Here is an 11,212-nt window from a genome sequence, read left to right on the forward strand (position 1 = left end):
CCAGCGGCGGGACCCCGCTGAGGGAACCGGGCAAGTGGTTCCTTGGGCCCCGTGCGCGGTGCCAGGTGAACGGGCCCTGCCAGGGGGTGGCAGAGGCCGTGCCAGGGCCCACGCGAGGTCTGCCCGACGTTCCCTCCGACAGCAGCTGGCAGCGGCCCAGCTCGGCCCCAGGAGCACTCACGCAGCGCTGCAGGCCCGGAGCTGCCCCAGAGCCGCGTGCCTTCCTCCGGGCGGGCAGGGCAGCGCAGGGCGGGCGGGGAGGGCATGGGGGAGGGCAGGGCAGGGCGGGTGGGCACCGCAGGGCAGGGAGAGCACGGGGTAGGGCGGGGAGGGCAGGGGGTAGGGCGGGCGGGGAGGGCGGGGGGAGGGCAGGGCAGGGCGGGTGGGCACCGCAGGCAGGGAGGGCAGGGGGTAGGGCGGGCGGGGAGGGCGGGGGGGAGGGCAAGGCAGGGCGGGTGGGCACCGCAGGGAGGGGAGGGCGGGGCGGGCGGGGAGGGCAGGGGGTAGGGCAGGGCAGGGCGGGTGGGCACCGCAGGGCGGGCGGGGAGGGCGGGGGGGAGGGCAAGGCAGGGCGGGTGGGCACCGCAGGGCGGGCGGGGAGGGCAGGGGGTAGGGCGGGCGGGGAGGGCGGGGGGGAGGGCAGGGCAGGGCGAGTGGGCACCGCAGGGAGGGGAGGGCGGGGGGGAGGGCAGGGCAGGGCGGGTGGGCACCGCAGGGCAGGGAGGGCAGGGGGTGGCGGGCACCGCAGGGCGGGCGGGGAGAGCAGGGCAGGGGGGACAGGCACAGGGGGCGGGGAGGGCAGGGCAGGGGGGACAGGCACGGGGGCCGGGCAGGGCGGGGCGAGCGCCGGCGCGGGCTGGTGTGGAGGCCTCCAGGCCGGGCCTTCCTTAGGCGCAGCATTTTTCTTCCCCGCCCTATTAGCTCCCCAGGGCCCATCCTGAAGGGCTGGGTCTGTCCGAGCGACCGGACAGCACTGAGGAGCTGGCTGCCACAGAGCGCGGCTGGGGGGCGAGGCGGTGTCTCCCAGCGGGTCATTTGCACGGTTTGCCTGACTTCAGCAGAAACGCGGCAGATAACCCGGAGCCGCGCGAGCACCTGCAATGGAAGAATCCGGAATCAGAAGTAATGGGCCTAAATTGGCAGGCTTTCATGAAAGTCCCACCAATCTCCGAGTATACAGCTGCCATGGGTCACGTAAAATGTACGGAGCTTTAATATACAGTTTCATTTGCTTGAGTATCAGCCTGGGTGTAGATAATCAAAGAATGGCTTGGGGTAGAGAATTTAATATGAGGATCCAGCCGGGGCTGCCAAGCCATATATGTGCTAATGTTGCAATTTCGACACCCTACTTAAGGTCAAGATTAATTCAGTGAAAAATATTATTTCACAATGTAATAGACACCTCCTGAGTGGCAGAGCAGGAGGCTTCCAGGAGGAGAGATGAGGCATGGGGTGTGTTTTGCCAAATGGCAGAAGTGGGGAGTTCTTTGACAAGAGATTTGACCAACAGTGATACTTTCCTTTGCCTCTGCGGCTCAGCTCGGCTGCTGGGGCGCAAAGGCAGCCGCGGCGGCCCGTAACCGGTAGTGCTGTGACCTAATAGACCTCGATCTGCGGCCGCTAGCCTTTGAGTTCCACATCATTTTCACATCTTATGAAATATTCTCCTTTTAGCTCTTCTCTAACATGTAAAAATGTAAAGGCCATTCTCGGCTCATCGGCAGAGCAAAAATAGTTGGTTTTCAGACCCCTGAAATGATATGAGGACTCTCTGCAGCCATCATGCACCCATTTTCAGCAAAAACCAACTCCCGGTCAATCTTGCTTTTGTCTCCTCCTGTTCCTTTTTCCTCCCGGCAGCAGTGTTGGAAGCGAAGCTCTAATGAACAAATGATTTCATCCATATCTGTATTTCAGTATTTGTCTCTAAAAGAGTTCTCTGGTTTTAAACATAAACCCACAATGTCATTATCACATCTGAAAATATTGACAATAACTCCTTAATATCATAAAATTTCCAAATAGTATTCGTTGTTTTCCAACTGTCTCATAAATGTGTATGATCATAGATTTTATGTTTTCTTCCCTATAGCTTGTTTGGCTAGGATCTAGATGACACCCTTAAATGGCAATTGCTTGATCTGTCCCCTAAGCCTCCTCATCTACGAGTTCTTTCTATCTCTGTCTTGTTTTTCTTTACAAGTGATTTGTTGAAGAAATTGTGTTCTGTTCTGCAGGGTTTCCTATAGTCTGTATTTCTGATTACACCCTTGTGTCGTTGTTGGATATATTCCTTTGTTCTCCGAATTTCCTATAATACAGTGCTGTTTTCTGCTATTTGGAAGTTAGAGGTAAGAGCTTGATGAGATTCAAGTTTTCCTTTGTTTTTGGTTCATTTTTTGGGGGTAAGATTACTCTATGGGTGGTATTGTGTTCTTCTGTCAGGGGGTACATAACGTGTGGTTGTTTCTCTTTTTGTGTGTTGGCAGCTATTGACGATTATTGCCTAGATCGATCCCAATTTTTTTTAAAAAGACTGTTTTTTAAAGTAGTTTTAGATTTACAGAATAATTGAGCAATTAGTACAGAGAGTTCCCATCTGCGCCCGTATGCACCCTCCTCCTCAGTTTCCCTATCATGAACATCTTGCTTTAGTATGGTATGTTTGTTACAATTGATGACCCAATACCAGTATGTTCTTGTTTTGTCCACAATTTACATTAAGACTCATTCTTTGTACAATGCTATGGTTTTGACAAATGGCATAATGACATGGACCCACCATTGCAGGATCATGCAGAACAGTTTCACTGCCTTAAAAATCCTCTGTGCTCCACCTCTCTATCCACCTCTGCACCCCAAAACCCTGGTGACCAATGATCTTTATACTGTCTCCATAGTTTGGTCTTTTCCATAAGGTCACTTAGCTGGAATCATATAGCGTATAGACTTTTCAGATTGACTTCTTTCACTTAGCAACATGTTATGTTTTTCCCATGTCTCTCTGTGGTTTGATAGCTCCTTTTTATTGCTGAATAATATCCTGTTGTATGGATGTACCACAGTTTGTTTACTCATTTAACTTATACTGAAGGTTCCAGTTTGGGGCAAGTATGAATGAAATTGCTATCAATATTTGTGTGCAGGCTTTTGTGTGGACATAAGTTTTCAACTCACTTGGGCAAATACCAAGAAGCAGGATTTTCTGGATCACGTGGTATGAATCTGCTTCCCTTTTAAGAAACTGCCAAGCTGTCTTCCCAGGGGTCGTGCCATTTTTGCATTCCCACTGGCTATGAATGAGGATACCTGATGTCCCATTGGCTGGCTAGCTTTTGATCTTGTCAGTTTTTTGGATTTGGGCCATCCTAATAGATGTGTAATGAAATCTCACTGTTGTTTTAGTTTGTGATTCTCTAATGATGTGATGTGGAGCATCTTTTCATATCTTTTGTTATCTGTCTCTTCTTTGGTGAGGTGTCTGTTCAGATCTTTTGCCCATTTTTAAAGCAGGTTGTTTGTTTTCTTATTGTTGAGTTTTAAGAGTTTTTTCTATATTTTGGACGCAAGTCCTTTATCAGATATATTTTGAAAATATTTCGTCCTAGTTTGTGGCTTGTGTTTTCATTCTCTTAATGTCTGTCGTAGAACAGACGTTTTTAATTTAATAAAGGCCTGCTTATTGACTTTTCTACCATAGATCATGCTTTGAGCATATCTAAAACCTCATTGTCAAACCCAAGGCTATTTTAATTTTCTCCTTTGTTGTCTTATAGGAGTTTGATAATTCCACATTTTACATGTAGGCCTGGAATCCATTTTGAGCTTGTTTCTATGAAAGTTGTAAGTTCTGGGTTCATTCTTTTCTATAAAGATGTCCAGTTGCTTCAGTATAATTTGTGGAAAAGACCCCTTTCTTCACTGAATTGTTTTTGCACCTCTGTCAAAGATCAACTGACTGTATTTGTGTGGGTCTATTTCTGGATGCTGTATTCTGTTTTATTGATCTATTTGCCTACTTTCTCACTGGTACCGCACCATCTTGATAACCGTGGCTTTATAGTGCATCTTGGAATCAGGGTTTATTAGTTCTTTGTTCTACTGCACTCTGTTAGCTCTTCTGGGTCTTTCTCCTTTCTGCAAAAACTTCAGGATTAGTTTTCCAGTATCCACAAAATAACCTCCTGGAATTTTTATTGGGATCACATTGAATCTATAGATCAGGCTGGGAAGAATTGACTTAATAATATTGATTCTTCTCACCTGTGAACATGAAATATCTCTCATTTATTTAGATTTTCCTTGATTTCTTTCATCAGAGTTTTTTAGCTTTCCTCATGTATGTGCATATTATGCATATTGTGCATATTATGTTAGATTTGTTCCTATTACATTTTCTTGATGCTAATGCTATTGTATGTTCATTTCAAATTCCATTTGTTCATTCATCCATCTTTTTTCTTTTTTAAGGAGTTGTAAAATGGTGAAATTTGTTAGCTGACACATTTGGCTGTAAGAAAATTGCTCTCATCAACTCTCTGGTTATACAGGACTATGGGTCATTTAGGAAGGAAAGGGTAAATGCTTGATTCTTTCACTTGATTTATCAATTTTTTCTAAAGTTTTGGATTGGTTCCCTCACACCTCTAATGTTAACCAATGAGTTTTTCTTTAAGTATTATTATGAAAAAACATTTTATGTGTTTCAATCGATTACATTTAGTATCCTTATTGGTGCTTAAACTGTCCCCTTACCAGCGGGGGCCTTTTCAGTTGACATCTGACATGATACCTTGGTTTTTGATAGTTTCTCTATTTCCTTATGTGGAAAGATGGTCCTGGCTTATCTCTTACATGTCCTTCCTCTGATGTGTTACCTTCCATTTCTCCAAGGAGCCCAGGCTCCTTTTAGTGGGAGACAGTGTTTAGAAGCCACCAAGATCGGCTTTCCTGCCTTTCCAGTGGTAAGAGTCAGGAATTATACATTTATTCATTTAAGATAAAATGGATCATGAATTTATACTGATACATTTAATTTAGAACTATGAGGACTTTACTTAATCCCACTGGTTTTGGAGATGTCTTTCCTTTCTTCCATGCTAAAATTGCTTTATTCCATAATATGCACGCTTAATCTCAGAACAATGTTTATTGAAAAAAGTTTAAGTTTTTTTTTTTTTAGTTCTTGTGCTTAGGTTATATCCCATCAGAGATCTACAAGAAAATAATGGTGTTTGTTGAAAAAATAAGTTTGTTGGTACAGTTTCTGTTTGTATGGCTATACCACCAAGAGGGTATGGAGTTAAGTTTTTATTTCAATGTGGTTTTGCTTTTTAAAAATTCAGGTATTGGGGATCCCTGGGTGGCTCAGTGGTTTAGTGCCTGCCTTCGGCCCAGGGCATGATCCTGGAGTCTCGGGATGAGTCCCACATCGGGCTCCCTGCAAGGAGCCTGCTCCTCCCTCTGCCTGTGTCTCTGCCTCTCATTCTCTTTCTCTGTATTTCTCATGAATAAATAAATACAATCTTTAAAAATAATTCAGGTATTCAAAAAGTAGTTACGTGCGTTTTTCTCTTCATATTTTTAAAAAATATTTTTGCCCGTTTATCTTTGGAATGAATTCCTAGAAGTGGGATTGTCACTTCAAAGGGCAAATACGTGTGTGATTTCGCTTGATATTGTTGAACTCCTCTCTGGAGGGTTGTGCCATTTTACATTTTACTGACAAAAGAACCTGATTTCCCACCTTAAAGTTTCATCCGTTACATTTGTAAAGTGTGTTAGGGCATGTTACGTGTTTTTTATAACATATTTTCTTTTATCCTGGCAACAGCCCTTGGAGTTAGGTATTATCCTCATCCTGATTTTGTACATGGGGAAACTGAGGGTCAAGAGAGCTGAAAGGTGCTGCACACACCAAGAAATGAGCTGACTGTAGTCTTGACCGTGTGCGTAGCCACAAAATACCCTTGAGCAAGACCCAGTGTCCTGGCTCTAGTGCCGGAGTGGCTGTCTGCTTGCCTGCCTCCTGGAAGCTGTGGGAATTTGCCAAGTATCTTATGGTGCAGTTTAGAAGTCTGGGATAGTTAATGTGCCCTGAGGCATGCCTCAGCCCATGTGAACAAGAGCCCCACATCCTTCAGAAGCACAGTTGTGAAACCCATACATTATTTCCCAGGGGCCTCCAGTAGGATTGAGCCAACTGTCACAGCAGTAACCTGCTCAGTAACTCACCTTTAGTGGCTTTGCCTTCCTTCCTGTCTCCCTCCCTGTCTCCCTCTTCCTGGGACCACCTTCCAAGTAAATGAACTGGACCCAAGTCTCTGATGTAGGTTTTGTTTCTTACAAACAGTAAGAGCATCTATCTAGCTCTGAGTTGTGCTGAGCCTGGGCTTCTGACACCTAGAGGTCTTGGCATGTAGACTGTAGCTTCAGCTTCCTTGGGATGCAGCCCTCCAGTCCTATGGGGCCATCTCATAGCCATTCTGTGGTCCTCTCCCCTGTAACTATGGTCACACCACACTCCTGGAACATATGTGTCAGGAAGCATGGCTCTATCAAGGCCCACTCTGCTATGTTTGCTCCAGCCCTACCCTACCCCCAATTGCCCCACACCATTGCTTTGTATCAGCTAAAAAGCTATATCTGGAATTGGACCATCAGTTCTTTGTCATTGATGTAGAAAGGGTAAAGTACGGCCGTGGCTCTGGGCTAGCCTCAGTATTCCTTGGTTAAGAAGGCATTTGCTCCTGATGCTACCTATGGTCTTTCTTTGGTGTCTGGAAGGGAGCCATTGGACACAAAGTCTTCTAGATACATAGTCTGGGAGAGGGGAAGGAGACCCCAGTATCTACTGGCAATGTCAATATAGTTACCTGAGTTGCCTTCATTGTCTAGATGCCCTCTGCAAAGGCTGCATGACCTGTGACGTATGCACTTGGAATTGTCCAGCTTAAGGGAGGTTGCTTAATTCAGGGAGGGGCTACTTCATAGATGGATAGTCACACTCTCATCTTACAAGGCCTGGCCTGCTTGGCTCCCTCTGGGGCCATATACCCAGGGCCTTCGTAGTGGCAGGGTCCTTTGGCGATTTAATTTGTTCATTCATGTATTTACCCGATGGCACTATGCAAGAGGCATCTATCAGTGACAACGTTAGATGCTCACGTGGCCCTGTGAGAGCTGATTCAGACCTTTTGGTATAGAAGGAATACACTTAAGTGAGAACACATTCACAATGAAGTGAAAGTTAGGAGGAGGCAAGTGAAGGGTACCATGGAAACAATGTGGGAGGAGCTTCAAAGAATGAGGAGGTCCAAGAGAAGTTCCAGAAAATGACAGCTAAGCTGAAGCTGGAGCAGTAAGATTGAGTTCCATCAAGAGGAAGGACAAGGAAGGGAAAAGAGGATCCTGGACAGAAATAGGTAACACATCTGGAGGTAAGAGAGGAATCATAGGGAATCGAGGAAATCAAAAGGATTTCTGAAGGACTGTAAATTGTCAATAGTTTGTGTCAATATAGATATTAGAATTGCAGATGACTTCCTGGGAAGTCTGGCAGCAATTCTGGGTGACCAGGTTCTAGAAATTCAAATCTGAGAAGTGATTGTAAAAATCTTACGTTCTGCCGCTTTCTACATGGTGTTACCCACTGGGACTCTGACTTAGGGAGCAGTATCTGTTGCTTCACATCTTTTCCTCTCCCAGCCTGGGGTGGGCCTCTTAGACCAAAATTTGGTAGTAACTGGTGCACTGGGAAATTCTGACTGCTGGTCTCCCAGTTAAAGGCAACATAAAAACAGGCCGATTACACAGTGGTTTGATTATAGAAAACTCTATTTGGGAAGACAACGGAAGGAAGAAATGCTTTTCAAGAGTGTTCAAGAACCTGAATTTGCATTTGTTTACTAGAACAAAAAGTTGGCTGGTGAGTTAATGGATTGATAATTATAATGTACCTCGATCAACATGTTCTCAGAGGGCTGATAAATAAAAAATAAAGATCTTTGCCCCAAGATCGTATGTATCCTGGACCTGCTTGATAGAGGTTAATAAAATTAGTGAGCAAGATAAATGAGCAGAGAGACGGGAGCACGCTTCTTTGATTTTGTATAAGAGAGCCATGAAAATAAAACTCTGGGGCTCATTCCATCTTAATCACGGCAGACACTGAGCCGGCTTCCCACTTGCTGTGTCAGCCTGATCTCTCAGAATGGATCAGGGCACAAGGAAGCATATTTGACTGAAACTTTGTGATAAATGACTTAAAAAAAATGGAATCCTGTGTTATTGGTGGTCTGCCATAACTAAGCCTTTTTTCTAAGGTTTCCCCAATGAAGAAATAGCAATGACCCTTTAACTTAGCTGTTAAAATCATAGATGGGTTGCATAGAACAATGAATCAATGTGGGTATTAAAATTTAGAAGGTTGCTTTGAAATTCCATGACTCATATCATTTCTACATTACAGAATGGTTTCTCCAGAAAACCGAGGTTCCTTCTATTCTCTCTCTTGGCTGCCTCGTTCATGCCTGTGACGTCAATGACCAGCTCGGTGATGATGAATTCCAGGTGTCCTCTGGTCCACATCTCTCATCTGTGTGTCTCCAATGGCTGCTCAAGCATCACCACTCAGATGCTTCACTGCCACCCCATCCCATAAGTCTGGTCTACTTCTGGCTAAGGACACCACATTCATCACATTATGCAAGTCACAAGTGTAAAAGTTCTTATTGACACCCCCCCTTGCCCTGCTCATCACTCCCAGACATCTGATTATTCCCAATGCCTGCTTCTTCTACTCCCTTTATTTTTTAAAATATTTTATTTATTTATTCATGAGAAACACACACACACACACACACACACACACACACACACAGAGAGAGAGAGAGAGAGAGAGAGAGGCAGAGACACAGGCAGAGGGAGAAGGAAGCTCCTGTCCTGGCAGCCCCTGCTCAGGCCACACCTGTCTTCTTTGCCAGTCATATCACAGGGCTGGGTCCGTCCTCCACCTGCTCTTTGCACGTGCCAGTCCTATGGCCTTCCTGATCCTGCCCATCCATCATATCTGAGCTCAGACACAGCCCTGTCTTATTCATACGTCCCCTGACCCTCAGCCCAGGCCAGGTGTCTTGTCATCTCTCTCAGAGACCTGCTTATCTGTGCTAACATTCAGTACAACATCTGGTCATACATTTATCTGTCATTACTTGATTTTCCAGAGTCTCCCTTGCTAGCCCAGGCCTTCATGAAACTAGGAACCGTGTCTGTTTTTAACCAGGGTACTCTCAGCCACTTGCAAGGTGCCCACGCACAATGTGCTTGCTCAATACATGCTTATCGAGTGAATAAAGCCACCAAGACACCTCCAGAAAGGGCCTTTGATGTCTGTGCCAACTCATCAGAATAATCTAACATTAGCAGCTCTGGAAAAAAGTATATATTTGATGCCACAAAGAATTCTAAAAGAAAAGAATGCTCTGAACCTTCTAAGACATGTATATGAGGGAGACAGAGTCTAGCTTGTCAGTTTAATGATTAGTTTGATGTTTCTTTTCCTGTAGGATTGTGACTAATGTAACATGACTATAAATATAATTAGACCTGGTGTTTGTGCCTTACCTTTTGCACTTATCAGCTTTTGTGGAAGTAAATCTTGAATCCTAATCTATCATTAAAGTAGATGCTAAAATTGCAATGACATTGTAGAAATAATGATGTGGAATATTTACAGCTGAGTTTTTTTGGTGTATGCGCTCACGATGTCTCCTCTGTTCTGTGTTATTGTAACTCCATGATAATTATTGGGCTGGTTATTTGTTAAAACAATGTAGAGACAAATCCAGCCAAGAATTGGGTGCCATTGCATGATAACCTGCTCTAAGCAGAAAATAATGAATACAGTGAGATTTGCTCCCAGCGATTCAGAACTAATCCTGAACAAATAATAAACTAGGTCATACAGTTAGGTCTACAGAGAATAAGTACATCCTCTGAGCCATTAAGACCTCTGAAACCAGTACTGCTTTCAGAATAGGAGAAACTAGTTAACTTCCATGTGCGGGGATGACTTCAGGGAACCTCAGTCAGATTTTAGAAATGTCACAAATAAATTGAACACTGGTATCTTGGATTAAGCAAGGGTCAAGAACACAGTGGAAAGAGAAGGATCTTGTGTGTGTGTGTGTGTGTGTGTGTGTGTGTCTGTGGCGCATATATGTGTATTGCCCAAGAAAAAATTTGGATGTAGATTTTAAGCTTTCAATTTGAGCACATAGCTCCCATTGATAGTAATAGGGATTGAACACCCAAAGAGAAAAATGCAAACCAATTCCCAGTGCAGAGTATAAATTAGCTACATAAACGAATATAGAACCAGGGATTTGCTAGGTGATCCAAGAGGAGGAACACATCTTGAAACATTAATAAGCATCACCTATTAGAGAATGGGGAGATGGAGACATGGAACATGGCACACGAGGTCCGAAATGATCCTCTCAACCCTCTTAAATGCTGGTGGATGTGGCATTATTCTCCACACAGTATATGTGACCAAAAAGATATGCTATTCCTGATTTTTAAAAAAATTTTATTTATTTATTTATGATAGTCACAGAGAGAGAGAGAGAGAGAGAGAGAGAGAGAGAGAGAGAGAGAAAGGCAGAGACACAGGCAGAGGGAGAAGCAGGCTCCATGCACTGGGAGCCCAATGTGGGATCTGATCCCGGGTCTCCAGGATCGCGCCCTGGGCCAAAGGCAGGCGCCAAACCGCTGTGCCACCCAGGGATCCCTATTCCTGATTTTTAAGGTTGAAACACCTTATACACCAATGGACATGTTTCTGAGATTGGAGACACAAACTGACACAGCTAAATACAGAAAGTCAGTATGTTCACCTAGTTTTCTCCAATTGGCTCACAGGTTTATCTTCCTAATATTTTAAATAAAAAGAAAATCTCTCATTTTCATTCTCAGGCTGTGCCTATGCCATATAAGCAAAATTTAATTCATTTTAGCCAAAATTTTACCATTTTGACTCAGAGGTCAAAAAAGTAGAATGTGTTGAATTGTGTTCTTTCCTCTGTGACTTCTCCAGGCCGTCTATTACAGGGATTTGTAGATATAAGTCCTATCTGTTTCCCTGGATATTATTAGATGCCTTCCCTTTCATCCTGAAAGAGAATGTCTTTGAAATAAATCTAAGAGA

General features: G+C 44.5%; 1 long non-coding RNA gene across 1 annotated transcript; it reads left to right on the forward strand.

Annotated features, from left to right (window-relative positions):
* The first annotated feature begins 779 nt into the window (after positions 1-779).
* LOC121497502 lies at positions 780-9,701 on the forward strand. Its single transcript, XR_005989486.1, has 2 exons — positions 780-1,201; positions 8,474-9,701. It is a non-coding gene; the product is annotated as an uncharacterized LOC121497502 (long non-coding RNA).
* Positions 9,702-11,212: the final 1,511 nt, after the last annotated feature.

This window comes from Vulpes lagopus, chromosome 8, assembly GCF_018345385.1.
Source record: "Vulpes lagopus strain Blue_001 chromosome 8, ASM1834538v1, whole genome shotgun sequence".
In the NCBI taxonomy this organism is placed as follows: Eukaryota; Metazoa; Chordata; class Mammalia; order Carnivora; family Canidae; genus Vulpes; species Vulpes lagopus.